Source organism: Ischnura elegans, chromosome 7 (assembly GCF_921293095.1).
Source record: "Ischnura elegans chromosome 7, ioIscEleg1.1, whole genome shotgun sequence".
Taxonomy (NCBI): Eukaryota; Metazoa; Arthropoda; class Insecta; order Odonata; family Coenagrionidae; genus Ischnura; species Ischnura elegans.
This window is the reverse complement of record NC_060252.1, coordinates 27,385,512-27,412,218: the sequence shown is the minus strand read 5'-3', so window position 1 is coordinate 27,412,218 and position 26,707 is coordinate 27,385,512. Positions and strand designations below refer to the sequence as shown.

The following is a 26,707-nucleotide window of genomic DNA, read 5'->3' as shown; positions in this document are numbered from 1 at the left end:
CGAAACCGTTGTCGATTAAAGTCAATGAACGCGGTGGAAAACCCGAGAACATGGAGAGATATTATCTCTTCGATAATATAAAAAAGTAGATGCGTTTCCAGGGCGAAATATTGGTCCCAGCATCAAAACTTATTTTAGGAAGAGTTGGCTTTGGACCACCAGCGTCACGAAAAAACAATGCCATTAATGGGCTCTTCAGGTGAAAATATAAAGAGTGACGTCAGCAATAACGTTCGGAACAACTGCTTCAATTTTAAAGTTCATGACGGGGTGTATCAAAGCATGATCTGACCAACGGAATCCGATGAACTGAGAATATTAGCAGTAGCTAGGCACCATAGACAAGAGACATTTACAGGACCATGGAGAGCACGTAATACCGTGTTTCACTTCAAGGCAGGGCTGAATTTCGGAAAACCTACGGCCCAGGGACTTTTGACTTAATTAGTATAGCAACTCTCTTGGCATTAAAACTAGTAACATAAGTAACTACCACTCTCTCTCCAAGTTTCCCGTCAGTCACTCTCATGATTGGGTAGAGCCTAACAACTATACCTTCTACCATCCGTATGGAGGCATAATCCTCCCAGAATTATTGAAAATTTAATCATGTGCTCACTTCGACACTTAATACATACATGACGCAAATGTAGCTCTCGTATGTAATACGTTCCAGACACACAGAACAAAGCCCTGGAAACTTTACTATGGTGTTAAGTCATAACCAGAGGTAAAGCCGACCAACCAACTAAATCACATTAAATTACTCCAAATATAGTAATTCCAACTTTAAGGATATAGTAAGAAGTAGCAGTCGTCCGACTTAATGTAGATGATCTTTTAACCTAATAAAATTTCACAAATAGGTCCCTCTGATCGGACTGAAGACAACCCTGAGTGAAGACAATGAACAATAATGCAGGGGTTCGTTCTAAGATTCATTTTACATTCATAATTAATAACATTCGTATTTCTGATCGTGATCATTAACATTTTCTAGAGGACAAGTTTGCTATCCCATTGGCACTTCTTTATAATATTTGCCATTAAAATCTTAATATATTCATTAACGAACGAGAATATGCGATGAAAAAACACTATTAATGTCTTTTCAATCTTTCCGCACTATCTTGTCACGCAAGATAAATAGCTCATATCTCTCACAACATTCTATTACTTGATAAAGAGCAGAAGCAAAAGACTGTTGATAAAAAATCATCCCGCCGAAAAATAAGATAAACAGAAGTGGAAATAAAAAAGTTAACCTTTATCTGCCACAGATAGGTAATGCGTGATATTGGCCGTCAATGAGATATTATTTCACTAGGCATTCGCGGGATTTATACAGGAACATTTTTAAACAAAAAAAGAATTTAATGATCCTAAAGAAACTAAGTGAGGTAAGAAGAAACTCCCGTCCCGAATCGCGAAATTTTATTTTTAGGCATAAACCTCCAGCAATATAACTCCCAAAGGATGTTACACCTTATCTTATGTCCGAATTTCCTCATCGGTGTCCGTATCAGGTTACCTTTGCGAAACTCCCTTGATAACCTTGCTTGCCTCTAAGCGGCGTCCTGGAAGATGATTATCTTGCCACTGATTCACAATATAATTACAGATTATAGGCAATGATATAAATTTCTACTGACTGCAAGGAGGGTATTGGCATAGCGTATTTTTAAACATGACACGAAAATCAGACTTAGATCGAATCAACTAGAAGTTTCTACAAAGGACCGACACAGTCCAATAAAATAACAAAATTATGGCCGCATATCTCACGCTGCAAATAAACTTCCGGCATTACAATTGACGACATTCACACCAATTAAAAATTACGAAAAACATGTGATCAGCTGTGATGCCCGCTCAACTCTACATAATGCACCACAGTTCATTTCACGCATGATTTGAATTAAATAAAACTCGAAATATGTCTCCCTGCTGAAATAAATAAAAATTAAACGCCCAAAAACATACAGATAGCCTATGCAGATGGCACATGCAGAAGGGAAATGGGGGAAATGAGTACACCGATACAAATGCTATTTCATCTATTTTGTTATAGTCTTTGATATGCTACGGTGCGAGGTACACATACTCAGGCGCTAAAAATATACCAATCCTTTTCTTGGAGGCCGAGGAAAAATACTTTGCCTTTTTCATCCAAACTCTCAAAGAATTAGCCAGGCAATTTCGGTATCATACCGATGTAACAAACTTCTCCTTTGATAAATGCTCCACAAGATAAAATCTTTTGCCCGACAAATATACGCACTTCCAATTTTCTTCCGCCTGCAAAACTGAATCAAACAAAAATATCTACTTTATTTACTAATTCACGGTAGGCTCGTATCCTCATGCCATATTTTTTTAACAGCATCCAGAGTCTCGTGGCACCACACGTACGTTTTCCGACGCAAAGATTGGTTTCCTAAAGTGTGTGTCTGTGAAAAGAGGACGACAGGAATATGAAAAAGTCGTATGAAAGGTAAAACACGAAAGCAAAACATCTATATCGAAAGATCGATTCAAAAATCCATTAATCATTTCGGAGACAAAGGTACCTGAGCGAAATAATGATATGTATGAAAAATAATGGATACATGTCCTCCATTTTTTCGGATGAAAATCCTAGAATGAAGAAAAGCTGTGACTAAATATTGTGTCTGGATAGTTGATTTAAGTGCTATTTCCTCAAAGTCTAAGAAAAGTAATTCCACAATTTTAAAGTATAAATACGCTAAAAAATTGACTATTCCCTTCCACATAAATAAAATAAGTCCGTTTCTTGTACCATAAATACTGAAGGTTTCTATTAGAATTAATGATAGTCATACTGAGAGTTCGGTTTAGCGACCCCGTTTCCGGAACCCTTCTGCTTGGAACATCGGCAGACGAATTATAGAAGGGTAATTTGCACGTCCATAGGCCACGTGAGGCATCATGGCAGTAATGTAGAGATTAATTATCATAAAAAACAAGTGGCCATGGCAATTTGGCTGCTATGAAACATAATAAACGGGGGATAATCCTTTCACAGGTGCTAAAATTGTAAAACACGAAATTATTTACGATTGAAAAAAAAATCTTTCTTCATAACGGACAAATTTATTGAATAATAGAGGACATTAATGGCATGAATATGTAGAGCATGCGATACATTTCGAATTCATCCCGTAGAAAGGGCAATTCACACACTTATTAAGCAAATTCAATTGAAATTGTGAACGTGAAACTAATGCAATTTAATTCATTATCATCTTAAATAACGCTGACGTCAGAGATGCGGTGTAGTAAAATGTAATAAACTTGGAAATTTAATGACAACCGGGGGGATGCACCGAAGAGGGGGTACACTTTGGTTCCAGCAGGCTCAGTTCGCTGTTTCCATCCATTACCCGAGGGACTGAGCTGCAATCCCTTCTCTCAATCCAACCCCATGGGAAGCATGGAACAACCCTTCGGGATTGTGCTGCACATCGCTTCACACGTGCACGACCTTTACCCTCGCTGCAAACTCGACTCCACAAGTGAAAGGCCTCCTTTCCGTGGGTGGTATAGGGACCAATTACCCCCATTTCTTCGGTTCTGAGGAATTTATTAGTGCCCATGTGTTTGTGATTGAAGTGAACCGAGACCTCATATCCCTTTCGGATTTATGACGGCATCACTCCCACAGTGGTCATTCACGGCAGATCTACGAAACAGGCAACGACACATCCGATATGTTTCCCTGTTAATCCATAGCTAGGGTGATATACCATTGCCTAAGAATTCAACTAGACCATTAAGAAAAATATGCTATAATTTTAACTATTAATGAATCGACTAAACGGGTACTAATAAAAGCATAAATAAATAAAGTGTTGGAACTAGGCAATAACCTACACTTCGAAAGAGATTCACTCACCAAAAGACGAAATTTTTTACTGTAGCAATTTTTTTCCTAACATATACCGCTGCATGACGATCAGTGATATTATTATTTGGAAAATAGAGCTTCGCAGACACATTTTTTAATAGCCAATCAATCGCATTCTAGTAATTAGTTACGGATTAAATACATATTCATGAGACTGCACAGGGTCTACCCACGCAAATGCAAGGGTTAAGGGGAAAATAATTACATCCCCTCCACTTGAGCGGCAACTAATTACGTACATGCATACGGGGAACTCAAGGAGCAAGAGCCATACGTCCTACAGCTTGTGACGCGCCGGAAGTCACCTTTCCAGTCCACGCCAGCACCGATGACTACTTTTTCTCCACGCCGAGATAAGGAGTCACGGAGGCAGTCTGGAGAGATGATAGATATCATATGCCTCCATCCTGTTTCTTATATTTTTTTCAACCGCTCCCGGAGAACCGGAGAGCGACCAGCCAGCATCCCGAAGGGTAACGGTAATGTTGGAAGGGAAGGAGTGAATCAAGGAGAGGAAATAGCCACCCTACGTCCCACGTGCACCCTTCGTAGGGCCCCGGCCCTCATCCCTACCAGGGCCGTGCACACAACACGTACGGGTAAAAGGGCGTCGTGCCCTTATAAGCCACCACCTCCATCACTCCACGTCCACCCAACCCTTTCGCCGCCATCTTAATCCAGAGCCCATCCCTTTGTACCGACACAATGAGTACTCCGGTCGGCTGGCACTCCGCGCGGTTCTCGCGAGGAAAAGGTTCCACACACACATATCGCTCCTCACCCCGCCCCGCATCGAAGATCCTCCGCCGCGTGACTCACGCGGCTGCTCCATTCATGGTAGGTGCCATTATTATTCGCGAAAGATTGGCAAAAAAACAGTTGATGCACGGAGAGGCGCGGAGGAGGAAACGGTGGAGGACGAGGAGGAGGGAATGAGGCGACGTTGCCGTTTTGCTTCTCCCTACTTCCCCTCCTCCTATGCCATCACGTCCGTGCTCGATTTGCTGCGGGATGGATCGTACCGGTTCGCACTGGGTGCTCCATTGTCATCCCAGTGAGAGAGCTGTGTCGTTTGTTTACACACTGCCACTGGAGACAGGTTTTCCAGCTCATGCTACCTGAAAAATACCTCGCCGTTGGCTGACCCTTTCACTGAATATTTCATTTACCATTAAGGTTGCATTCTACCGGTTGAGGCATGCTTACTAAAAGCATTTTTCGAATCACTACCCTTTCTTCCGAAATCGGACTTTCCTCTTCAGTTCCCAGAAAGGCCTATGCCATTTCCTTCTATCCTCTACCTTCCCTCCTTTGATTACCTAGCATTTTTCCCAATAAAACGATCGTTAACATACCCACCCGGGGTAATAACCGCACCATCCAAATCATTTACATCCTCCGTGTCTCTTCATCGAGTTTCATCTTCTCGCCGAACAATTCATCCTCCATTTCGCCCAGTTGAAAAATTTCGGGGCATGAAAACCAAAGTCGACGATTTCTTCCGTTTGAAACCACTAGTTTCAGATGATTTCTAAAATAATCATATCATTCGACCATGAATATGGAAGATAACAAATGGCTAAAGTAAAATAATTATCGAATTGTCAATTATAACAGAATTAATCACTCCTTCGAAATCAGTTTTGGTGTATCTGTTAAGATTCTTAAGTGAATAAAAAACTACTCACGCCAACTATTATAATTACCGGTAATCTAATCCTTAATAAACTTACATTTAGCTCAGAGAAAACACATATTTTACCCAACTAGTTTCATTCCCATATCGTACTTCTTTTGTTCGCTGAAGTTCACTGTGAAGATGAGTACTTTAAAATGTTTAAAATCTCACGTTGGTGCAACTTAGAGATATATGCTCTGACTGAATGGAAGCCATATTTTTCTTCGAATTAACACGGTTATCTCTAACACGGGCGATTCAATTGCCATAAATAACTCAACGTTAGGCCTCTTACCATATTTTCTCAAAGAAAAAGGGCTACTTGCCGAGAAATGATGGGACAATCAAAGCAAAGAAAAAATCGGTAAGATACCTAGAAGCGCGAGAGGTAAGGAATTGAGCAGCTCAGCGGAATCATCTCTCCTCGACCGAAGAATTAATCACTTTTTATCGTCCGACTATCCCGACCCGCAACATCGATGGATATCTGTATCCAACCCGCAACACAGCTCGAGGGCGAGAGGAAAATTGAAGGGCGATTAATCGCAGAGATCTCCCCAGATTGCTTTTTTCTCCGCCTTTCATTTCTCATCCGCGGCTGATCCGTCACTTCCTGCCGGCGGGTGCGCCGTCTCCCCACTGGGGCTCTCCCACAACCGGCGTTTACACTCCATCTCAGTTTCCCACGCGAGCACAAATCGACACATGCGGGAGGAGGCGAGCTGACCGCAACGACGTCGTTATATGTGCGACGCACTCCCAAAGATGGGAATCGAAGCAGCTGCCGCCGAGTCGCCTCTATATCGGGCCGCGGTGGCAAGAGGGCAGCGGCGGGAGTGGGAGAGGTCATATCGCAGCCTGACGCCGCCGCTAGGCATGGACAGACCAAGATGGGGGTGCTAAGCTTTCCTCTGGACGGACGGGGTCGAAGGAGAACTTCATCGTCAGCCAGAGACGGAGACTGATCGCGGTTTAACGATTCCAAATACTAGAGGACTCAACCACCCCCTCTTACACTGGTCGTATTTCGTCTTATTCGCGACATTTGCTTGCTAAAAACTTATGTCATAATATTATAAGTTAATGGAAAATGAACGAATAAACTGTGTTAGGTTCGCTAATATATTTGAAAAAGCACGTACCGGACTTCATACCTTAGTTACGTCGTCAGGTAATCTACCAGACGATGTGACAATTTTATGAAACCCGGGTAGTCCTTTTTTAAAATATATTAGTGAACCTAACAAAGTTTACTCTTTCCTTTTCCATAATGGAAAGGATTCATACAGTTAGGCCTGACGTCATCAGATAATTTAAATCTAAGTTGTCAATTGGAAATTTGCAGAGTATAGAGAGTAGATATTTACAAATCTGTCTCTGTACCTCCAATGTAAAAGCATAGCATCTGGGAAAATACTAAAATGAAAATTTTAAATTTATGATACAGATGAATATTGAGACGGGTTTATTTTATATGCTCTGATAATTCTATGATAATACCCAAGTATTAAAAGTATTGGACGTGGCCGAAGGAGAATTTCATTCTCAGCCAGAGACGGAGATTGAACGCAGTATATGATTCCATAATGATTATTAATCAAAACCCGGGTTCCTTTATTTAAAATTGAAGCAGTACAAGAAACACATACCTCCTAAAAAAATATGGGATATGTTAGGGCAGATCTCAACCCGAACAAAGCTACAGGTGAGACAACATCAAACATTCAGGAGAGGGGGCCAGTTTATTTCCCCAGGATACCTCGCACTGCGAAGATTTCTGTTTGGGGGGATGTTCAAGGGCTTCGCCTAAATGTGATTTCGGGACCCTTCTTGTATGAAGCCGAATACTCAGCCCTCTAGGCTACCGCGCCCCCCACCTCTACGTCACCTTCAATGAAATGAACACTGATGACTTAAATTCTTCAATTGGGCTGTAACCTGAGCGAGTTTTAAATTTTTTTAAGCGGCAGAAAGACTTTGTTTGCAAAAATGTATTCACCCCTTTCTCTTCACGCATTGACATTGAGCGTGACATTGCGATAATGGGGTCATTACAAGATCCCAAGATTTCGTTAAAAGAGAAAAGGGGCGATTTGGCATAGCTACACCGACAAGCAGATGAAAACCCATGAAGGACTTACTCATTTGATCCGCTACAAGAGCACAATTATCAGTTAATTTTTATCTAAGTATTTCCTCGGTAAGTAAAACTACAAGCTGTTCGGCAGCGACATCAAACAATATAGCCGCTGTCTTTGCATTCCTTGAATCAGAGCAATAAGTTGAATTCCTTAGCGATCGATTCAATTCTCAATATATTTCTCCCACTTATCGCCATTAAATAGCTAGATCAGAGCAACGAAACGAAGACATTTATTTTACTTACGCGACCAAGAGAAGATCGTGCGGATTTGACAATGAATCAGCAAACTTACCTGCAAAACAAAAATAATAAATATTATAATCAGAAAACTAAATAGCAAATCATAATATATTAAGGCCACAGAGCCTTTTAAACAGTACTTGCGGAATATAGTATCCCCATAGCTTTAAGAATGCTTCCTGAGACAAAGTGACAACTTTGACAGAGATAGATAAAGAATAGAACCTGAAAAATATAAGTCGCACTCCACCCATGTTCTTGGGCCCGTAATTGACTCATAAATACTTGGGAAGATAAGATCAATGGACAATCGTTAAAAATTCAATGGCTAAATTATTCTTATAATGCAAATGAGTTGTCAAACTCATTCCTTAAGAGTCACTTCCATGCCAATTCGCGACAAGAGAAATGAGCGTCATTTAACTCGCTGTGTTTCAAGCAGAGACATCATTCTTAAATAACTCTAACCGCGACTCATTTGCATGAAAGCGCACACAGAGGTGCTCAGGACATGAGGAGCCAGAAAGGACGAAAAAAAGCGGCGGAAGTCGACGGAAATGAATGTTAACGAGCGCAAGACGCAACGGAAAATTGCGTAAGAAGCCGAGGTGTGCCTCTCGAGAGAACAAATCTTAACCTTGGATCCATGGGAAACGCATTGGCGCGTCAAGTTCGAATCCCTGTGGGCGTAACCACGGGGTGGAGTATTAAACAGATCACACGGATGCATGGGAAGAGAATAGAACAGTGAGAAGGGAATGGGCGCACGTAGGCGTCGAAAATCCGCGTTCTCAACTTGGCAGGAATCGGGGAAAACGAAAAAATAACATGAGGCTATGACTTCATAGATCGTGACTCCATTTGTTTTCTGCCTTCGCGAGACTTTTTCTCTTCACCTCGCCGCGGAGGGGATTACAGGCCAAGGGGCAAAAGTGATGTTTACATAGTTTTGAGAAAAAATGATTTTAAATATAGGGTGGTTTGGAGTTGTGGGGAAAAAGGTTTTGAGTAAAAAAATCAATATGTGACTAAAAGTCAGCACATAACTCACTCGCATCCCTTGGACATCAACGTTTTGTATTTTGCATCTACCAATTTTTGTACTTAACTCTGTCAAGAAAAAAAAGTCACTTGTAGTCCTAGGCTTCTCAACCCCTTAATTTTAAACAAAAGATAAGATCTATGGTGGCACACCTCTTCCTTCTACATTGTAATATTACATACATTATGTAAACAATAACGTAAAAACAAGAAAAAAATGCTTGGTAACTTCAGGGCATTATAACTGTTAGCACAACCTATTTTCGTCATTTCTCATCAATTTCTCACAACTCATCAATTCGCTAGAGTGGAAATCCGAAGGAAGAACTTTTTAAGTTTCTACATGGAATATATAGAATTATTTGAAATATATATTTCTGTTGACTAATTTTTTAACACTAAATTAATACAACAAAATGCCATGATTTAATCCAACGTATCCTATATTTTATGGAAATTTAAGGAAAAATTAACTTACCAAATACATTTAGTTGGTAACACGAGGAAGATGACACGCCAATTTGGATCTCAAAATCAAAGTGCTCAATCCTGATTGTATTCCTCTCTGTTAATCATCGTAAGACTGACTTCCCATACTAATGTCCTTAAAAGCTTTTCTCTTCCTCCCCTTTCTTAAGTTATTAGTAAGAGCATCCAAAAGGTCCGATGAGCCTGACTGGCTAATCTTCATCACACAGAAACAACCGAATGGAATTAGCAACGCGGCGTCGTCGGCTGGCTGGCTGCATCGCCCGTCTCAATGCAGTTTTTAGTTTCTTCGCGTGACAGAAATAAATAAGCCCGGAGCAATAAAGCGGGCAATGATTTGGCATTTAACGACCACGGGCAGTGTTCGCTTGCGTAGGACGACGGCCAACAACCGCCGCGTAAGCTGTTTACGGAAGTCTGCATTAGCGGGATCACTTCCTCCAATTGGCACTGTTACCAGGCTACGGCTCAAGGGATTATTTCCATTATCCTCTCAAAGCTCAATTGAAATTACCATAAGCGACGCAACCCATGACGTTGATCACACGACTAACAATAAGTTCAACTAAAATGTTGCATTTCACAACAAATATCCATACTATTATTTATCCAAACGCAATACCGCAGGATACAACACAACTTTATCGATTAATTAAATAAAGATTTTCCCAACGAAACTATTAAATTGAGCACAATATTTTCTGCGAGAAAATACCCGAGACGAGATGGTCTACGAAAAAAAGACATAAAACTGGTATACGTGTAGCAAAAAATTAGTTACGCTATACGATCATCATTCACTTCTAAAATCGAGAAGAAAACAAATGAGAAATAATTTAACTAATAACTTCAGGCTTTACTTTGTGAAACCTCTCCATATTGGAAGTAAGAAGTTTTATTTCCTTACTTCCGAAAAATAATTTATCTCAAGTAACTTATTACAAAAAATACAATTCTACGAAAAATTTTATAAAGCAGAGAAAATAGCGGGAACCTTTTATAACTATAAAACCCATGTAAAAAATGCAAATAAGAAAAGGACAGCGGATATGATTAGGAGCCGAAAAGACATGAAAACAATGCAGAAAGTAACTTTCACGATGCCAAGCATCGCCACAACGGAAACCCGTTTGAGTTCATAACGGCGAGACCGTCAGTATAATCGGCAGGCTTGACATGTACGCGTTTCACAAGCTGCATCGGAGACATTGCACCAATCCAGCCGGCAGGGAGACTGGGAGGAGATCAGCTTCTTATCTTTTATTTCAAGGTTAAGAAACCGCATAGACGGGTACCCAGCAAAACAGTAACAGGAGCCGCCGGTGAAAGAGGATGAAACGCGATAAGGGAGGGGGGAAAAATAAAGAATTGACCCGGTCACCGATCCAGGGGAAGTAAACAAACAAGATCAGCACGCAGATGAACGTGAGAGCCGGGAAAGAGCGGAATGGTAGACGACTTTTTAAGTAGCTCACTGACCTACAACGGGAAACGAGAAAGTCTTTCCTCCCCACCCGAGACGAGTTTCGACGGAGTGACTCACCCTCGGAACTTCGCGACGCCCGGCGACTCTCCGTATGTACACACAAAGGGAATGAAATGTGCGTGGTCGGTGTCTTCTATATGGAAATGAGTTTGGATACGAACGGGGAGAGAAGACGGTGGGCGTCGGCGGAAATGTCCCCGAAGGAGAGGCTCCCTCGGCGGGAAAGAAATTTCGTCCCGCCGCTGCCGCCGCGCGGTTATTTATTGTGGGTGAGGCCACGATTCCCGGTGCACGGGAACGAGCGAAATGCGTCTCGCGAGTTGGGGGTTCGGCCCGTTAAGCCTTCCAACTTGGCCGAGGATGGATTGAGTCATCGCCTCCGTGGTTCCGTTTCCATTCACCGAGATGGCATTACGGAGGAGGTGCACTGATTGTAAGAGAAAACAAAGAGGGTCGAATAACTTTACTCCGCATGGAAGATACGATAGATAACCCTGATATACCCGAAGGTTCGAGCAGTAGGTTAGCGAGGGGGGTCTGGAGCTACCCTCCCGGAATATAAAATACAATTACATGCTTCATCTTGAAGGAAAACAAAATATTTAAAAATGATGAATTTACAAAAGGTTTAATTGAAAAATGATTTTTTTCGAATATGAAAAGTGTTATAATTAGTCTAAAACCCTCAACTTAGAAGCTTGTTTTTCAACAATTTTCCCCCGAACTCCAGACAAAACAACGAACTTTCAACTCATTTATGAGATTGTGACTCTTCCGAGCCCACAGCTCTTAACTCCCCAAATATACCCTTAACACCAACCACATCCCATTCTCTCAATGATTAACAACTAGACCACAACATACCCGCGAATAAAAAGTTTTGAAACCAAATAAAAGAGGAACCTCCCTGAGACAGGCGATTGGCTGGGAAGTAGATAAAAGCAGTGATGGCCAAACCATGAGAAAAAGCAATCACATGCGAATATGTTGGTGGGGAATATCAAATAAAAATCCTGTGAGGCGGTTCAAGTGTAAGACACTAAAAGAAAATTAGGATAGTTATGGAGAATCACCATGGGGGGTACAATAATGCTTGAGGGACAGGGAGAATTGGATGGCAGCAGCTGACATCCTTTCACAGGACTGTAAAGTTAATAACAACACACAGTAACACTTGGCCACACAAGGATATAGCGGTAAGTTTCCAACCACAATTGCATCACAGTAACCATTATTGCATTGTTTCCAATCGAAATTGCCATTGGGTCTCGTGCGAGAGATCGAATCAAGAGCGAATGAATTCAAACGCATCTATTGCTCGCTTACGCATTCCTTGGATTTGCATACGAAGAATGAGGACGGAGAAGTACTGCCCCTAGTACTGAGTATGCATATTCTGAGAAATTCACGATCTTATTTTCAGCAAACTTGGCGTCGGCGCTGCGGTGTGGACTAGTTTTCGGTGTCGACTAACGGCGGCAGCGCCCACTTCTACTTTAGCATCAGATATGTCACTAAAATCATGCTTGTGTGGCAGCCGGTATCCTTCAAACGGAATCACGACACGGAATATCATGCCAGCATCCGTAAACAACTCATTTTGCCACGCGAGATTCCTCACCGCGATAACTACTTCTCACGATGGAAGTAATGAAATCGTTGGGCAAAACGGTGGCAAACGCGACGACGCGTTCGAGGATTCATTATGCAACGCCGAACCGATATTGCTCCTCGCCTCCTTACGAGGATGCATGGGGGAGAAAAATCATAGCCGTGGGGGGTGGAGAGACCAGCCCCGAGTATAACCCAATCCAAAGCGTTGTCTCATTTAATTATATAACGCACATAATAAACCACCCGTTTCCCTCGCGAGCGCTGCGCAAGAGTCGATTTAATGGCTTTTGCGACTCGCTCGCGAGAGATGGTGGGGGAGGGTGGTGACGGGAGCTTTTGCGGAACCCTAGAGCTAACTAATCACGAGGCGGGGCAAAAACAAAGTTGGGCCATTTTTCACGCGTTGAGCAAGACGTAAACACGGGAAGGGAAAATTAAGGGGGAAAGGGAGTTGCGCGGGTGGAGAGGGTGAATACACACACGATGGAGTGAATACCTAGATGAAGGCATTAACGAAGCGTAATGTCTCACTGAAGAGTAGGCATTACTCCCTTCCTACAGGTAGCATTCTGTCCGTTTCGTTTAGTATTACTCGTTAAAAACTAATGGTATTATCTTGAAACTTTCAGGGTATATAGATCAGAGTTTTTCTAGCATTCTCCAGTAACTCAAACATAAAAACCTTGCATCTGAGAAAATAGTAAGGGTAAAATTTCAAATTTGCTGAAAAGTGTTGACGAAAACTTGCCACATACACCATGACATATTTCAAGATGACGTGCCTCTTAAGGCAGTGTTTCCATTACAGTAGCGGCCGCAGTATTGGCCTCTAAAAGAGGAACCAATACCGCTGAGGGAGAAAATACTTCTCGGATTACCCTGTTCTCAACTGACGTATTGAACGGAGGTAAACGAAGACAGGGTGAAGAAGAAAACAAAATCGGAGAAAGCACGAATGTAATACTGTATATCGTAAGTTTTGGGCATTCCGTATCGAAATTGATTCACTCAATACAATATCAAAATTTTCGACGTCATTGTTCACAAAGTTTTCTGTAACTAATACTGCTGTTTCGTCCCCCATTTTAACACCATTAGTAGAATAAAATTTAACTTCCTTACCACGAAAATTTCATTGGTGTATTCAACGCCAACAAAGTATGGAGGACATACAAAGAGAGATGACTGTTTCATGGTCAATGCCTACTAAAAATGAGCCATAGTTTTGGGTCATGAATTATGATTTATTTTTTTCCGATGCGGCATAGTTCATCTTACAATAAAGACATATTAAAGAAATATTTTATGGGAAGCCGCAAAGATTGGGAAAAAAGAGTCTCCAATGGGGCGGGGACACAAGGCAATGAATTAACGTCACGTTTTATCACATCGAGTTAGGTTGTTTTAGGGCCCAAATTACCACAGTCTTAGGATCGCTTTGGCTTTGGTTCCAGGCATCCCTTCGGAAACTCCCACGCTCTTTACATCGCCCTATGCTCATCACTCCTCACCCCATCTTCAAGTCTCCCTCTCCTTTTTCTTCTATCCCATTCGCAGCATCTTGATCACTGTAAGCCAGTATTTATATCTGCCGTCACTTCTCCGACCAAGAGCTTTCCGCCAACTTTGTAGCTTTTTCCAGGCCGCTTGCCAGGCCGTTCAATTCCTTCTGTTTTTTAATGGGGTGCGATGGAAATGAGGGGAGAAAAACGACAAACCACAGCACTTACTGGGCCTTCTTCTCTCAGGGTTATCGGTCGGACTTGAATTGATTTTCCGTGCGGATATTTCTAAGTTTCTTTTGCCCATTTCGAATCTTGATAATTAATCTCATTTTTTAAACGCATTATTCATATAGTGATGTATATACGACGACTTGGAAGTGTAAACGCTCACGAACACCTAGGTCAGGTTTGGGTGTGCATTATATCAATCTACTTCCACGTGATGTGTCTGTAATGAGGAACAACAATACCATATTTCTTGTGCTAGCCCTGTGAGTAGCTTTCGTTTTTCCTGCTCAGCGTTGATACATGTCATTGACAACGGAGCATATAACATATAAGATAGTTGCTGACACGTAACGGAATATTCAATGCCAAGCATTAACTCACGTCCGTTTTAAGAGATGCAGCAGCTCCCACGCACTCACATAGTTATTCAACCCGAAGGTATGGACATGAGAGGGTTGAGATCACCCTAGAATAAACCACAGTCATATGATATTCTCATATTCGGAGCATCGGTAGGTTTCCCCTATCCAGGGCATGGTTGTTCGTGTACGTTAAATTGTTAAATTTGTTGAATACCCCGATATAAAATGGCCAATACGAGCTGTATTCGGTGGTTTGAGAGTAAAATTTTAAAAATAAAAAAAGAGTTAGTTACTTCCCCTGAGCCACCCCACTTAGAAGATTTTGCCTTGGTAGAGTACAAATGCTTCACACGATATTGAAATGGAAGGTATTAACACTTTTCCACAATTATTTAATCAACTTCTTGTACCAGATGATGGCTCTATGAGCCGAAATGCGTCGAGCGCATTAAATAATTGTGGAGAAGTGCAACTACCTTTCATTTCAATACGCCGAACTTCCACAATATAACGCTTGAATCGGTTGAACTTAGAAGCTTCACGCGATTTGAACCCGGGACCTTTAAGTCAGCAGCCGAGAGCTCTACCCACTAGGCTACCACGCTCCCCTTGTCCCTGCGCGATGTAGAAATGCTATTCGATTCACACACCATTAGCTTTCGTAGTAAAAGTTCATATAGTAGCTGTCGTAGCATTGGAAATCGCGGGTTGTTGCGTGAAAACGAGTCTTGCGGCCGCGTGCCGAGTTGGCTGTGCGGAGAGAAATAGCCTCGACTACAAGGAGGGAGGCGTGGGTGATGGTTTCCTGAGCGCTGCGTATGTACTACATACAGGACGCCCACCGGCATTCAGCTGTTTCTCCCCCCGCAGAGCGGGCAGAGCATTAATCTCCCTCCGTGTATCGGGCGCCACGCCCTCTCCCACCCCATCGCTCCTCCTCCTCCCCCCACTTCACTCATCGTCCCGCTTCTTGACTGACCCTGTTATTCTTTCCGCCCAGGCTAAATGCTTGGAAGGAAGTGTCATTACGACGGAACAACTCAAAACAATATGGTCTTCGCATATTCCGTCATAAATTGCAAATCGCACAGAATACACACCTTCCGCTGCGAAAAAGCAAAATAATGGAATTCAGAAATTGGATAATAATATTAACCTCATAATTAAATAATATTGGATGAGCTCATATTTTTAAACAAATTCTCTGAAGACAACAGTAGATCACGCATGCAATTCAACTTACCATAAACTAGCAAATGAATGTCAAAACTGAAGGTTAATAACAATAAAATTATAATTATGTACATATGAATTCAACTGAATGGGTTCAAAAATAATTATTGGAAATAATTGGTCCAAAAAATTATATTATCTATAAGTTGTGGGAAGAAAAATTACCAGAATTTGAGCTCCAAAGTACATATTGAAGACCTCTAATGCAAATCTTCCCATACATGCAGATGATGCAAGATTTTAAAACCATATAAAAATGAAACAACAGTATGATGATTCCGGATGGCAAACATTTCAATGCCCTATGAATCTACATAGAGAGCGGTAACACCAACAGCTCAAAAATCTTTTGAGATGTAAAAAAATTGAGCTTGAAAAATACACTTTATTCCTTCGGCGGTACACGGGGTTTTCTCACTTATTATGCATGTTTACTCATTCATAACATGGCCAGGAAGTGATACCATGATCTAATTATAACTCTAACGCTTATCTTAAGAAAAATTATGATTACAAACTTCTTATATTTCGTTCAATCTTCGTTACTAAGATGGAATCACAAGTCACAGCTGATTTTCACCATATATTTCGATATCATTCAATTTTCCAAATTCTCCAAGCTCAACATTTTACCATGGTTTTAAACCCGAAATATACCTTCATCAATGGGGAAATCCAGATTTGTTAGATAAAATTAAGTTCTTGAAATAATTTCAAATTTTAAAAATAGCGAAAAACGCGAGAACAGAATTGATAGTCTTCGAACGTCCAACTCAAAGTAAACAGGTAGTAAAAGGGCCAAGAGTCTCCTTTAATACATCTAAAATACGGTATAACATGAATAGCGAACAATTTCAGCGCGTTCCGTGGGTTAAAAATGAAGCTCGAAACACGTGTCATAATAGAAAAATAGAGGGAAAATGAAATGGAGAACAAAGGGAAGCAAAGGCTAACGGCTAATAGCACAAAAATACGACGGCAGAAATGAATAGAAAGTGAGTTTAGATCTTTAAGGCCTTTCGTATACGAAAGGGGGGAGCGTGAACCCGTGAAAATCGGTCATCTCGGACCAAGGCATTATGGAGAGGATATGGACCTCGTTATCCGACTCTTTTGTCGTGCCAAATATGGAAACCAGACAGAAATTGTTTTGTCAGTGTGGGAGGCCCAGGCGTTGCTTAGGTGATCGACGAGACAGCGGGGGAGAAGGCAAGCTGTTTTGCCCGCGCAGATAAGAAACTCGCCGAGTATAGTGAAGGGTGGATGAAAATAGAAGGAAATCGGCAGCCGCAGGAACTTGTTGCACTGAACCTCTAGGCACGACAAGCCTTAAAAAGTATTCTCCAGCTACACAAAAAATCAACACGAGCGGCGAACGGGTGGAGATGTTTGGCACCACGCATGGGAGATCAGAGAAATAGAGCTGACTACAGAAGTGAACGTGCAAAAAATACCGCCTTTATTGTAGACATTTAAGTTGTGCGCAAGATAGATATTGGGGGCACTCGCGTACGTGTCACACGGCGAAATCTTGTATGAACCTTTGAAAAATATTAATTAAACTGTGTGAAACAATAGCTGTGTGGACTCCTACACGCCAGTCTGACTAAATGCTTTCAATTACTATCGAAAATATGATCCTCACTCATTAGACATGCTTCTCCGAATCCATTCAGACAGGTATACATACGATTTTGGAGGAATTCGAAAGCATAAACATTCTCCACGCGTAAGATGACTTACAAGCCTACTGCCAACCTTGATGTGAACGTTTTACCCTACGATTATATTTGTAAACATCCACGCCCCCATACACAGTTCGCCATTACGGAAGGTGCTCCCACCAATAATCCGGGCCATTGAAAATTCATCTAATGGCCGTTTGGGGTTGCGCATGCGCCCCACGACTTATGAGGAGAGTGAATGGTTTAAATCAAGTTCCTCACTTTAAAAGGTTCGAGGTTGGGATCATTATTATGCCCTGCCCACGCATAGACTATTGAGGTGATCGAAAGATTTTAACCATGCTACATATTTTCGTTGATTACGGAAACTGTTTATCCTATATTTGAATTATTTAAAAACCAGTCCAACTACTAATGTCCTGAATGGAGATTGATTCATAAATTCTACTCCCACCTCTTCGACAACGAATAGCGGGCTGTTCGTCGATTATTTCCTCTACGGTTCCCGAGACGACCAAAATCATCTCTTCTCAAAAAACTCATTCAGGGCAAGAAATGCAAATAAAAATCGTCTAAATTTTATGTAGTCCACACATACATTGCAATGCCGATTAATCACTATCGACAGCAATTGACACAGTTAATCATAACTACTTAATACAATATTGGAAAAAGGCAAATATAAAAAATAACATGAGATATAGAACTCCAAAAATATTTTGTTAATTGAACTGAATGCCTTCCCATACATTCTCAGCGAAAAAAGTGAATCGCATAAATTCAATGGCACGAATTCTATTATTTCTCGAAAAAAGATAGCATCAGCACTAGTCACAATGACTGGCCAATAACAATATATCCATCCCGCTCGTCGACTCTGACGCTACCGAATTCAACATGGAGAACAAAAACCTACTAAGCCACCAATAAAGAGAGATCATTTATCATTTTCGAAATAAACATTCTCCAGAGAATTGGTTAGGCAGATTAAACTCCCAACAGGGTTCGTCTCCATCGTACCCCCAAGCCTTAAAATAGACTCAGCGCCAGGCAGTAACTTCACGAATCATCGGCCATGCATGCAAATTCGGAATTAAACCGGATGCACTGCAAAAGAAGAGGGATGACAAGGATTTATGGGGAATGAGTGGTCTGTGATGGCCTGCCACAGGGAGCCCACTGCTTTCAAACGGCCGCTAAAGAAGCGAGGGCATAAAAGGTAAAATGGCCGAGTCATTCGATGCGTTTGGGTTCGATCGACTCCACCTTTCATAAGAAACGGAAACATTCTTCACGAGAAAATGTCTTGGTCTTTCTCAGCGAATTATAAGAGTAAAATCTTCTCGTGGTCGACTGTTCGTGTCCTGAAAAGCCTAACCCAGTAAGGTATAACCAATTCTATAATGTGTTTTAATGGAAAACGACTTCTCCATCTTGGCCAAAGGGAATTTGATTGTTTGAGGCGTAACTTGGTGAAAGCGATTAATTAACATTAAAAAGAAGAACTTTGTGCTTTCACATTAATCATTAATTAATGTGAAAGCACAAGGTTCTTATTTTTAAAGTTCAAAGGGAATTTATAAAAAAAAGAAAAATAATTTAATGCTCTTGGACTTACAGCGTCCAATAAGAATACGACAATTAATTTATTAGAACAAAACCTCAAAACAATGCACACCGAAAAAGTATTAGGAAGGCGTGTATATGTTTTACAAAATAAAATATGATAATTTACCTTCCAGAGCGAAGACCTGACGAAAGTACCTCTTTTATTGAACATAAATGATGTAGTAGAATATCTGATTGCCAGGGGAATGATTTTCCATAACCTTATCCAGCAACCCAAAGAATTTTGGTAGGTATTACTCTTATGCTGCGCGGAGGTAAGGTAACCATGACCCATTCTGGTCGACTCATTAAATTTTTTATCCCTAGTAGGGAACAAACGCGTCAGATATGCAGGTTCAAAGCACAGAATCGAACCGAAAAGGTAGAAACCCATTTAGTGAGACGGCATCCCAAAGCGATGGATTGAGAGACGTGGTCAGGGGCCTTCTTGTTCTTTGGGGTTCGATTTTTCCGAGCATAACAATAGGAGAGCATTCGACAGTCGGGCCGCAAACGTTAGGAAGGACCCCGCCATTGTCCCAAACACGCAACTAAGATTCGGCCTCACCCATTTCCTAGCCAAATATTGCTCCACATTCTCAGTTTTTCTTTCAACACATAAACCTTGATACAAACAAAATGCATCTTATACGGCTCAGGAGTAAGATGTAAAAATTAGCATTACATTTAATGTGATTTTTGTTGAATGTTATTTTAACGTTAATGTCATTACATTTTTTAATGTGACGTTTGCTCTCTGTAACATAAATACAACAATAAGTAAGCTACACTTTTGGGAACTTCAAGGTCTCTCTTTTTACATTACTATTAAAATATTATTTGTACCAAGATGCCTGCATACTCTCAGTGTTCTCTGCTACATCAAGAAAATTCTTCCAATTTTCCCTCAATATCCAGTTTTTAAACATCTTCCAAAGCCAACATCTACGGGATAAAATCACGGTGTTTCGGGAAATAAAATGGATTCTACAATTGATAACTACAAGAAAACGCACAGATCCAGGACTTGTAGAAGAGTATACAAAGAGTAATGGGAAGAGCGTACAAGAAGATGAATGATTGAAAATCGATTTGTAGTTGAAGGGAAGCTTCCATGGGGTCTTGGAAAGGGTGAGGGAGACTCCCGAGATAATTGGATTAAATAAAAAAACTTCTTGGATCATTATGAGACCCAGAGCGACCAACGTTGAATGGGAGGATATCGGACTCATTGACATGGAAAATTGAAGGGATAATTGTGCACCTCCCAGGAGAGGGAAAGAGGTTAATGAAAGGCCGCCGTGGAAAACAGGGCCGTCTCCTGCAAGAGCGAATGAAATATTAACGCGAAACATATCTATATCCAATCCACAAGACACTTCAGCAGAGTAATACGAAGAGACAAGAACACAATTATTGCTGATGGACGCTTAATCTTCAAACGCTCGGACAGTTTACATTTTCGCTACAAGTATCAATTAGTAACTTGCGCAACACCATTAGTTGGACGGAAAAAAACAATGAAATACATGAAAACCTTTGACGTATTGAAATTTATGTCGGGTTTGCACATAAAAACTTAACCGTGAAATGGGCGAAAGAGTAGCATCATTTTCATACAACACAAAGAATTAATGCTCCTACTTAAAAATTAAAACTTCACAGAGAAAAAACGCCAATTTCATGAATTAATAATTTCACTCTTAATTTCAATTAATTATAAAGGATACGCAGTATCATCGACGCGAGCCATATAACAAGAACAAACGCACTTCTAGACGAAAAATAGAATGCCTGTTTAATCTGCAATTAGAATTTTGCGTTCATTTTTAAGAAGCTTTGCATCCACATTTCAATCTATATATTTTGGAATAGAAAACAGCATTTTCATTGAATGAGATCATATCTCACAGTACCTCCGAATGGTATAATTTAGCTTCTCTTTACCTTTTTTTTACAATCCCAAATTGCATGACGTAGGACGTAATGGGTTAACAAAATGGATTCGACAAACTTACTTATCTCACTTACAGCTGTTGCCAGCGTCCTTGCCTCCCAACCCACCGGTCGAAGATTTAAATTCCGCCAAGATGGCATATTCATCATCCAGCGCATGTACGCACGCGTTTGTCCAACAAATGAATCGCGAGACAGAAATAAATAGTCCTTAAATCTTTTGTGAATAAAAAAATATATTATTTATTTATTCTCGTACATGAGCCGTTCTCCGCTAAAGGCTATGAATACTCCTATAGTCCCACGGATACCGGAAAATTTAAACCCCTCAAATAAGCACTCAATCAATCTATAAGCATAGAAAAGTCGTGGCACGCGATCCCACGTTTCGATGCGGAGAAAATCGAGGGACAACACCCACGCAAAAACAAGCGGGATTCTGAGACCATTATATTCGAAGCAAAAACAGCAGTCATTTCGCTGCTAAGGATGAAAAAAAATTACCGAGGATAATCAATATCCACGAAGCACTCGTGATAAATTTCCTCCCCAGGAAATAAGCGTGATCTAAATACCCCTATGACACAATCATTGATTAAAGGAATGACAAATTACGATGCATGGAACAATAATTAACCGGTAGAAAAAATAAATAAACCCGAATGATGTAACATTGGCGACGGTAGCAAAAAAAAAAACATAAATAGGATTATTAACTTAATTTTTAAATTCTATTTAAACAGAATAGAATTACTGGAGAAAAAAATATCGAATATTTGGGCGAAAAATGATGTAAGCGAGAGAAATAGAAGTAGAAAAATGGCAGAGGAAGTAGGGGCTTCTTCGTTTTATTATTATATATTATTATTATATTCATCAGATGCTACATATGGAGTATGTTTCTCTATGGAAGCGAGGCTTGGACGTTGACAGCAGCAGAGAAGTCAAAAGTGGAAGCATTCGAAATGTGGTGCTACCGAAGAATGATGAAGATAAAATGGATTGACCGTGTGAGTAACCGTGAAGTGCTAAGGAGAGTAGGAGAAAAGGGAAGCCTCCTAAAAACATTAAGCAGAAGAAGGGACAACTTAGTTGGCCACATTTTGAGGCACGATGGTCTGATGAAGACAATCAGATTGAAGGACAAGTGGAAGGGAAAAAGGGCAAGGGACGGCCCCGAATGAGTTATATCGGACAGGTTATAAAGGATTAAAAGAGAATAAATATGTAGCTATGAAGAGATTAGCGGATAGGAGAGAGAAATGGAGAGCTGCGTCAAACCAATCTTAGGATTGTTGACTAATGATGATGATTATATTATATACCTTATTAGCTTATTAGGGGGTTATTAGTTTCACGCGGTGTAAAAACATAGTGTTTAGAATTATTTAGTCGAGCTAAATGCTGATTTCGACTTCCTTTCCCTCACTTAGAAGTGGTATGTGTTAATTCTGTAGCTTCTTCTGTTCTAAAAAACAGTGTTGACCAATTTCTAGAATAAGATTGAACCACGTGCTACAAGACATAAACTAAATAATTAAATAATAGCAAGAGAAAGAACTTTATGATGTACCATGGCATTTCGCTAGTGGGCTAGATAATTAACATGACTTTAAAATTCAATGAATTAAAGCCCTACATCAACATAAGAAAACATATATGCTGCAAATGGTCGATAACCTCACTATACGGAAGTTACAACGAAATATTGGCATCGGAATTTGAAAGTCACAAAGTATTCGTAGAAAATATAGCTAATTAGATTGCGTTGAAACCATGAGTGACAAGTTTCAAAATGTATGTAACCGTGCTATCGTAACCTTCAATAACCTAAAAACAATGCATTTTAATTTCATAATTGTATCATAACTTCGGAAATGTTCTTCCAAAATACATACAGGAAAAAACGGCATTAGAGCCAGATTCGTCTGAACAGCGGAATACGAATTTCCACCCGCTTCTACCAGACCATCCGGCCGCGCGGTACCCTATAGCAGTCCACACGCACCACTCTCAACAATAGCACATGCGCCATCAACACGAGGCAATTCCTTTCAACGGCACCAATCACAGCAAAACGAACAAGCACTATCCTCTAACTCATCCACAGCCCCGCTCCCCGCGAAATGAATAAGAAATATACGTGAGACACCCGTATGTCGTCTTTGAGCCATGCGGGGGAGGTGCAGTCCGAAGAACGAGACGGCATAAGAGGCGAAGGGGAGGTACGGCGAGCGAGAGTGTTTTGTTTAGCGGGAAAAATTTGCGTTGATTCACGGCACTCCCTCACGCTACAGCCCCATCGAGTTGTAACTCGGCTTTCTTATCCGCAATTCTCTCTGTACCCTCGCGAAGCCTGGCCACAAAGAGCCACGCACGCAATACGTGGGTATACTAAGAGGATGGACATGCGTCGAAAATATGCAGCCGCACCCTAATAAATACACTTGGGGAGATGCGTTTTCATATTGCGTGAGTAATTACAGCTTCGAGTCGTTCCGTAAAACCTACTCAACCTGATGATTTTTCCCACAAACTTATGATAATGAAAGCGGACTTTTACGGTCAGCTTTTATTGACACCTGTTGTCGTCCGCAATGCACCAAAAGCCAGCAAAAGAAATCTTATAAGGTATCTATTGGTTGCGCTCTAGCTTTGAGTAACCTAACACTCCTGCAAAAAATTTAATCCCTATTTGGCTCGAGTCTCAATAAACTCTAATAGCCATAATATATATAAACTTTCATATCGTAAGCATATACTGAAATGGTGAGTAGGATAGGACTTTTAATGTCCTAAAATCTATCACTGTCCTTTTTCTCCCTAGCTCAATGATTCAAGCAGAAGAATGGTTTGGATAAATGATTGTATAGGTATCCCATCCCAAGCTAAGCTCCAAATCTTTGATATTTACAAATTCAGGGTATAGTGCTCTACCTGGGCCGCCTCGTACTTCCAGGATTTTAGTGTAAGTTGCCCTAAGGCTTAACCCAGGACTGGAAACTCGAACCGTTCGATCAGCAGCCAAGCGGTCTACCAACTAGGCTGCAACGCTCCACGAACCTATCACCTTAGATCCGCACTACACTTTCCGATTCCTACAGAAACGATAACGATAAAACTGAGAGATACTGGGCTGAAGTATTGGAATTCGTGTTTCCTCAATATATGCAGGTGCTTCATAATTTCTCCTCTTTGTGTAAGGAGAAATATGGCCGATGTTATTTTTCTCAGAAATATTTTGACTGAGACAGTAGACTATACCTACCCCATAAGCTCAATGAACATTGTTTTCCCTGACCGTTGCACTAGACAACCTTCACTTATTCAATGTAAGTTAGTAAGGGTAGACGTCACGCGGTTCGAGTCAATTAACCGGATGATCTGCGTGGCTTATGTCTTTCTAAAGAAAAATCTAGGTAGTGATATGTTCAGTGATTCGTTGAGAAGTCTTAAGAGTAGACTAGTTAATTAGCCTGACTCATTATTAATAGTACCTTACTTTATTCATTATATTATATTACCAGTTTTGTGTAATCTATACTTGAAATTATTGTAAAACTTGTAATTGGGATTACCGGTTAGTGCTAAATATATTATTAGTATTCCACCGAACAATGAAGGGCTTGAATAAATAATAAGTCTAACTCAAACAGTTAAATGTCTTATACGCACCTAATTTTTTTTATTCTCTCGCAGGTTAACGGCCAGCGCCTTCACAGCTCCCACCACAAGCCTAAGGCGTAATACATCTACATCTACAAATTACCCTGCGAGCCACCTCTAGGGTGTTTGGCAGGGGGTGATCAATCACCAGCATGCAGCATGCATTTGGACTCCCACATGCACACCACACCGTCCAAGAAACTTCCCGTATAATAACAAACTATACTACTATATGCTGTTAGAAATAGAATAGAAATTCAGAAACATGCAGTAAGTTTTACATAGGTTAGTAGGCTACACTACAAGTCATGCAATCTATTTACGCGTTCTATTGCTGCCGTTATAATCTCTTATTGATCGTGGAAAAAATGACATTCGGAATCTGTCTGTTCTGCAATCTATCTCTCTTATTTTATTTATATGATCTGATCTTCCGTAGTACGTTGGCGTCCGCAAGATATGGTTAACTTCATCAGAAAAGACACTGCTCTTGAATTTATCTAAAAGGTTTAGTCTATTTTTCAATCTACGGTCCGACAGAGATTCCCATCCGAGTTTATGTAAGAGGTCAGTTACACTAACAAGACTAATACGTAGATATGTATGTGGCTGAGCGCACAAAATCACGAGTCTGACAACTCCCCCTCACCCCACGCTACACTTTCCTCGTCCCGTCATCATTCGGGAAGGGATGAGATCTCCACCGCAGATACGGAGAGCACGGAGAGGACGAGGAAAGCCATTCTCGGAGTGGGTGTAGACTACGGGATCATTCGCGTGCGGCGGCCACGCGCGTGGGAGTGGAAAGTAATAAAAGACCAGTAGTAAGAGTGATGGACGCCTTGGATGGGAGAGGAGAACTCTGAGCCGACTGGGGTGTGAGCGAGAATGGCAGAAGTATTAAAAAAAAAAGAAAAAAAAATCACGCTCTCAATGGTTCGCCGAGAAGATTCTGAGCGGTCGTGACGGCAGGAGGGGCCTCAGTCGCCGGGGCGCGGTCAGGCCCCGTTCGGACAACTCAACATCATTCAGTCGATGGGGCGTTGCGTATCAAAAATAAAAAAGTGGAGATCCAGACACGAATCGCGAGGTGACGACTTTAAGTGGGACACGTGTTGCGTTTACCACCGAGGGCGAAGGAAAGTCACCAGCGGAGACACGAATCAATTTCCTTGCAGATTATCGCCACTCGAATTCAATGAGCAAAACGCCCTGCCCTTAGTCCGAGGGTAGGACAAAATAAGCGAGATATTTTTCAGAACGGATAGGTATAGGAACTTGATTTAAGGGACATATATATGCTAGGAGAAGCACAGCAGTCAAGTCACTCCAACGCAGTTTTTTTATGAAGGCTATTGTCCAAAAACTAATTTCATAACAGACAATTCACTCACACGGATTAGACTGGACTGCAAATGGAAGCAGAGATGCCATGAATTACAAGACCTAAAAATACTATTTGATTGCCTTAATCTATTTAAACAATGGGAAGGTGTGGAGAGCGATAGAAATTAAGCCAGCTATTAAAAGGAATCCTTGTAAGAAGAGTTGGCGATAGGAGTTTTATTATGTCTGCGGGTGGTATGCTCATAAAGGCAAGGAGAATTTTCATGTGACATTTAAAATTTGAGATGATTATGATTTATCATTAACAAGGTAATTTAAAATGTCTTAGCAATTTAGTAAATACTTAAGCACTGATATCATTTAACAATAAGACGTCAAAATAAACTTACGGGAAATAGTTGTGCGGGCCACATTAAATCCTTTCTCAAGTGGCCATCAGCTGGTGAGACGTTAATTAGCAACCACTACCTTATGGTAATTATCAAATGCAACGCCCAA

The 26,707-nt window shown here is 40.9% G+C and overlaps 1 protein-coding gene across 10 annotated transcripts in view; it reads right to left on the bottom strand.

Moving 5' to 3' along the window:
• Nucleotides 1-26,707, bottom strand: part of LOC124162952 (transcriptional enhancer factor TEF-1) — a 796,250-nt gene that overhangs the window by 260,631 nt on the left and 508,912 nt on the right. The gene's annotated exons all lie outside the window — the stretch shown is intronic.